General features: G+C 38.0%; 1 protein-coding gene and 1 long non-coding RNA gene across 10 annotated transcripts in view; one reads left to right on the top strand and one right to left on the bottom strand.

Annotated features, from left to right (window-relative positions):
- LOC114009921 (uncharacterized) overlaps positions 1-6,473 on the bottom strand; it is a 169,676-nt gene that overhangs the window by 114,699 nt on the left and 48,504 nt on the right. The window contains exon 4 of one of the 2 annotated variants that reach the window (XR_003551311.1): positions 1,950-2,025. This is a non-coding gene — a long non-coding RNA (uncharacterized LOC114009921). Of the gene's footprint in view, positions 1-1,098; positions 2,026-6,473 lie in introns of those variants that run through there. The other variant, XR_003551308.1, reaches the window with a different exon arrangement.
- MBNL2 (muscleblind like splicing regulator 2) overlaps positions 1-6,473 on the top strand; it is a 180,073-nt gene that overhangs the window by 164,328 nt on the left and 9,272 nt on the right. The gene's annotated exons all lie outside the window — the stretch shown is intronic.

Raw genomic sequence — 6,473 nt, 5'->3', positions numbered from 1 at the left:
TCGCTCTCTCCCTCTAGCTCTCTCCTCAGTAAGCCCAAGAACCCTGCAGCAAATTTTTAAAATAAAAAAGAAGAAATGATATAATATTTAAATACATAATAGTACTGTTTGAACTTCTTTTTAAATAGAATTGAACCCACATTTTATTTAAGATTATAAATTCTAAATAAAGCCTAAAGGAAGGGAACCAACATTTATCAAACTACTATTCTATATCACATACTTTATATACCTTATTTCATTTCATATTTAAGATAACTCTGTGTCTCATCCATTTTCCAGAGGAGAGCAAATTTTAGTGAATAACTTGCTTAACAATCCAGCAAGTAGTAAGTGGCTGACCAGGTTTCAACCTCAGTTCATCTACCCATAAATTCAGTTCTCTGATGACGCCACTATATTTGAATTATGTTGAGATCTTTAGTCAATGTAGAATTGGGATGAATCTCTTTATATGACTCTCTGTTTAAAATCTCACTTCTGAGTTTAACTATTGACTTTAAAAAGTTTTAACCATCAAAGAAAAGTTTAACCATCAAAGCAAAAACTTTGCAAAGACCCACAACAGAATAAGATCTGGTCTGAAATACAGTTGGTTAATGAGATCAGCAAGGGAATTCAAACTCAGTCCAATGGGGACCAGCATGGTGATTAAGGTGCTGGACATTCCCACATGGCGGACCATGGACCTGGTGGCCTGCTTTCTCACTTTCCCTGTGTGTGTGTGTGTGTGTGTGTGTGTGTGGTCAAATTAAAATAAATGAATAAATAAAATTAAATAAATAATTATTTTTTTAAAAATATGAGATTTCTTCTGGGAAAAAAAAAAAAAAAAACTTCCAACAAACAAGAGCTGAAGAGCAGAGGGAGAAAGGGGCACCACTGCCCCTTCCCAGAGTGGTAATCTGGAGGAAAATGCTGGTTGAAAAGGCCTCTCATCCAGACTTTTGCTTTTTAATCTCTTAAGTAATATTTTTTTAAAAAAAGAGAGATACTGTTTTACTCCACTGTCTCCATAGCACCTCACCTTTATCACCTTTATCAACCTCGGGTAAATCAAGCACAACTAGTTGAGAATGAATGTTTTGGGCAACCTGAGGAAGCAACTGTGAAGAGAACAGAGGCTTCATGGCTGCAAGTAAACCCATAGAGCTGAATTAGGAAGTGAGCTGAGGGTTTTAACGATGGTTTGGGCACACAGACACAATGCCCCAGGGATCTTACCTTGAAGCCAAACATGAGAACGATAAAAGAAAAGCTAGGAAGAAGGAAAGGAAAGAAGAATGAAGGAAAGAAGAGATTAAGGATGGGCAGAAAGGAGAATTGGGAGCTATTACTTAATGGGTCCAGAGTTTCAGTTTGGAATGACAAATTCTGGGGAGAGAGTGGTATAACTCCACAACAATATAAATGTCATTAATGCCATCACAGTGTACACTTAAAATTTAACATTTTAATCATTCTAAATTTAAATTCTAATCATTTTAAAATGCTATGTCTATTTTACCACATTTTTATAAAATGAACAAGAGAGCTGAATGGGCATTTCCCCAGAGAAGAGGGGATTAAGATATCTAATTGTACCTAGGTTTTTGTTTTATTAAATCTTACAGTATAGAATGCTAATTTGTACATGAAAAACTATTTATAGTTGCCATGGTTCCCTTTCAGAGCTCTGTTTTCATAAGGCAGATAACTGAGTGCAAATGTTAGAAGCAGGGTCTATCCTGAGATGCCAGTCCTTAAAAAAAAGCTCATTATTTATTCAATGACAGCGTATCTTCATATTTTGTCAACAAAAGAACAGCATGAACCCATCATGTGTCATGTCCATGTACGTGCAAGGTTCTGAGACAACAATGAAAGCAACAGTCCCTGTTCTCATAGTTCTGGCACAGTGAGGGGGAAGGCAATAAACCAAGATGAAAATAATTAGTCTAAGCAATTACCATATAAGGACCATCTCCGAAAGTCGGTGGTGATGCTGAGAGCAGGAGCCTAAGCACTGAGCTTGGATGGGTACATCTAATAACAAAGACAAGAAAGAAAATGTGTGAGTGCTCTCTATGCATTTTCCTCTTGGGATTTCCACTTTGCCACTTATTACACCAGGATACTTTGACACTTCTTGTGGAGTTATTGGAAAGGACAGACGGTAACCCGGCTTAACCACCCCATCCCACTGTGGCAATGCCAATGTAATACATGCAGAGTGAGAAACCGAGGCTCAGAAAGGTCACCAGTCTGGATGGTGCCACAGAAAAGCCAACTGAAATCCTGCTCCAGAACTCTGATTGTTCCTCTGCACTCTAATTTTACGCACAATTGAATCATTTTGGTAACCCCTTTTTTCTCTGAGAAACACACTGGCCGATATACATGCATGCACGCACACTGAAGCAAAGAACTAAAAAGAAAAAAATAATTTTACTGGAAAATTTGTCAAATTGCAGTGTGATCCTCCAATTTGGCAACTTGCAAGATGATTACAATACACAGGCACGCTTCCAGGTCCAGCACATAACATTTATCTTACTGCCTCTTTCCCGAATTTTAGCATTTGGTTTTTCTTCTGCCTTCAGGGTCTTAAAAGCCAATTTTTAATAGGCTGAATTATACATTCTGCTCCACTGTTTAAAAGGATACTGTGGCCAAAATGTGTCCAGGATTCTAAGTCTAGCATTATAGTAGTGGATATAAAAGCAGAGCATTAGCCAGGATGGGAGACTTCAAGTGAAATCCAACAGGATTTCGTTTCTGTGATTTTTTTTTCTTGACCTGAATCTTCAATTACTGTGAGCAAAATACCATATTGAAAAAAAAAAATCCACACTGTATGAATAAATGTTTTAAAATTTTTCTTTTAGTTGCTGTATTTAAGCTGACTTATTCTTTGAGATTTTATTGTCGCCTTAATTTAATTTTTTTCTTGGATATAATTTACATATATGCTAATGTATTTAATTTACTTTTTCATTCCCAAGTTGCCAGTTCATGTTCTTTAAAAGATTTATGATTTTCTTATGTCAAAAATAACCATAAGCAAAAATGGATACATTGGGAGAAATGTTTTTAATCTATACAACAAAGTAGGTCTTAATATTATGTTACATCAACTGACTTTAAATTTTTTTTTTTTTTAATTTTCTTAGGTTCTATTTTCCTGTCTATAGAGGTCACCATTGAGAAACAGCCTCAGATGTGGGCAGTTTATTTCATCTTAGATCACCTCACTCCCACATCTCACTGTAACATTCTGAACATTTTAGAACATTCCTTAAATACCATGACCTAAATATGATATATGTTTCTTCATATAGAAGAGAAATTTAGCCTTCCTTAATCTGTGACCTAATTTTTTAAAGTGCCTAATTTTTAAAATGTATGTTTGTTCAAAGTTTTTTGGATTTTTTTTTTTTTTTGACACTTGGTTTGGAACTCAAGTAATTTTCCTATGGAGGCAGCAGTGCCTTTGTGGCTAGAGGCAGCAGTGCCTTTGTGGCTAGGTCTCCAAGAGGGCCCGTGATCGTTTAGAACTCATGCCATCCTTCACGGGTACCTCTACGTTACCGTAGTAGACCAATCACCATCCATGTTCAGGAATGTCTTTACGTCTTTGGGATTCAAGAAAGATGTAAAAAGCACATGCTAACCCAAACGCCCAGACAGCTGTATGGTAGAAAATGTCTTCACATTCTCTACCTGCCGGAGGTAAAGAAGCCATCACGCATGGTGAATCTGTGACTGGAATGTAAACAGGGCAAGGCTTATGAAGTAGGAGTGTGAAGTATGGTGTGGAGTCAAAAATGTCAAGTGAGGAATAGGAAGACAGATGCTGAGACCTGTTCCGGGGGACCACTGACCCCATGCCTCCATCCTTTCTTGTTTTCCTTGATGCTAAGATTTGATCTGCCTACAGCTTTTTTTTCCGGCTCTCATGTGGTCCTTCCAATCTAGGGTTTTGTTTTGTTTTTACCTGGTGAGCAAACATGATCTCAGATCCTTTCTTCCACAGAGCTCTTGACTGTGTTTTTGTTTTTAATATTTAAAACTAAGGGTAAAGAGTAGAAATGAAACATCTCCCTCCCATATCCCTTTTCCTTCTTTCTCATATAAGCTAGAGGAGGGGGAAAAAGTCAGTCGGAGAACGTATGGTCATTAGATGGTCTGGGGAGTAGCTATCCATCTCAGTGTGAAAGCAACAGAAATGACCCTCAGAATTGCCCCAGGGGAATTAGAATTGGGAGAGGCTGGGGCTGGGGCTGGAGTGGAGAAGAGGATTCTAAGAGATCTTAACTCAGAGTTGAGCATAAAACTGCCCATTCTTCCTTATTCTGCCCGCCATCTGGGCCAGCCTGCACCCCCACCTTTGAAGGGCCAGCAGCAGCTGCATAATGAAGATGGTTCCCAGCACCACACGAAGGACTAATAAGGGAATCCAGTCAGTTTCTCTGAGTATAGAGCATGTGTGGGTCATCTCAGGACCTACTTTTGCCTGATGCAAATAAGCCAGAGATTCCCTGTATAATTATAGTCCAAGGTCTTTATTATTCCAAAAACCATATTATAATTAGGAATATAATTTTTAAAAACTATCTGTAGTTATTTCATTCAAATGTCTTTTAGTAGAACATCAGGATGTTTGTTTCTTCATTTTGCTTTCTGTAGTGGATTGTATCTAGTTTGAAAACCTACAGATCTTCTCAGATATACTGCTTGGCAAATGAAGTACTTCTGGGATGTCCTTAGAATTTTTATATCTTTTAAGAACTGGAGTTCTATCTTGGTGTGAAAATAACAGCAATGATTCATACAATTCCTTCAGGGGAGTTGAAATTGAGGGAGACTGGAGCTAGGACAGAGAAGGGGGCCATGATCAAAGCCTTACTGCAACTCACAGAATCTAGAGGCTTCTACATGTGATATGGACTCATGCATGCAAAGGCAAACTCTTCATTAAATCAAGACTATCCATACAGAGCTGGCATACAGCTTGATGGTTAAGGGAGTCAGATCCCACGTGGCTGTCCACATGATTCAAATCCTGAACCTGGCAGTGGCTTGAAATGCATGCCGGGCTCATGAACATGCGTACCCCAAGGCCCCTGCAGGGTAGAAAACTGGAGGACAAGAGATTACAGTGTGACCCCCTGGTTTGGGGGTGATTTCCCTATCTCTCCCTCTCTCTCTTTTCCTCTCTCACTTTCATGAGTGCACTCTAGCAAAATTAAAGAAGAAAAAAAAAAGAATTCCCATTTATAGATTTTATCCAGATAATCTAAGGTACCAATGCGGACCCTGGTCCATAATCTACAGTGAGACCAGTGTTATTGTTTTACATGAAAACCTGAAATATTAATATTTAAATGATAATTTCCCACATATTATTAAGTATATCTAAAATACCCTCTTTTAAAATAAAACAATACAAAAATACAAAAAAATGAATCATTTACAAAATGATATATCATTTTGTATCCTGAAAACAGAGGAATTTGGGCTTTGATTATAAACTTTGTATAAACAACAGAGGGCCAAACTGACAAAACTGCTTTTTAAGTGCTACTAAAACATTATGGATGTTCCAACCAGCTCAGGAGTGAGACCTCTCAAGACCAAAACTGACTTTCATATCTGTAAATGTTCTCCTAGGACCCCAATATATGCCTTTTCTGTACAATAAAATACATTTTGAAAGCAGGTCAAATATGGTATTACACTGTTCTCCCAACATTATTAATAACAGACATGAAATAGTAAAGAAAAATGGAGAGATGATTATACAGAGAGACAGAGGGGGAAGCAAACACGGGTAGAAAGTAGAACAAGGAAATGAATGGCAGGGTAAGAAAACCATGGATAAAGGCAGTAGCAATTGGGATGGTAAGCAACAGGCAGACTTGGCTTGTGTGTCTGCGTGTGTAGAAAATTCCACTCAACTTTCTATTTTTAAATCAAAAGTGAATTTTGTTTAATAATAAAGTGAAACATCCTTTCTTTAACTGTCTTCTGAAGAAACAGGGACCTGTGATCACGGAAAGAGATTTCTAAGAAATCTACCAAGCCTGGGAGTTTTTTTCAGGGGAGTTTTTGTTTATCTAACCTATTTCCCTCCTCTGTGAGTGACTGTCCCCTAGCCTGGAATAACTTTCCTTTTATATACATCGACGGGGGTGGAGAGAATGGGAGATTAGGGAGGGATGTTTATTTGGGGGGTATTTCTAATCCTTAACTGTCCTGAAACAGTGCAGAGATAATCTGACTCGAGGTTCTTTTGCTGCCTCGGTTGTTGTCATGAATGGACAGCAGTCTTATGTCTCTGCCATTTATAGATTTTATCCAGATGCGGTGGCATTTCATCCTCAATAACTTCCTATTTTTTTGGTCACCCATGCAACCAACAAGTAATAAATGGCTCCTTGTACCCAGCCCTATCCTAGACACTAGGGATAGAAGATGAACGAGGTAGTATT

Source organism: Tupaia chinensis, unplaced genomic scaffold (assembly GCF_000334495.1).
Source record: "Tupaia chinensis unplaced genomic scaffold, TupChi_1.0 Scaffold000057_1, whole genome shotgun sequence".
NCBI classification, from domain to species: Eukaryota; Metazoa; Chordata; class Mammalia; order Scandentia; family Tupaiidae; genus Tupaia; species Tupaia belangeri.
Note: the sequence above shows the minus strand (reverse complement) of the source record. Positions and strands in the feature narration are given on the sequence as shown.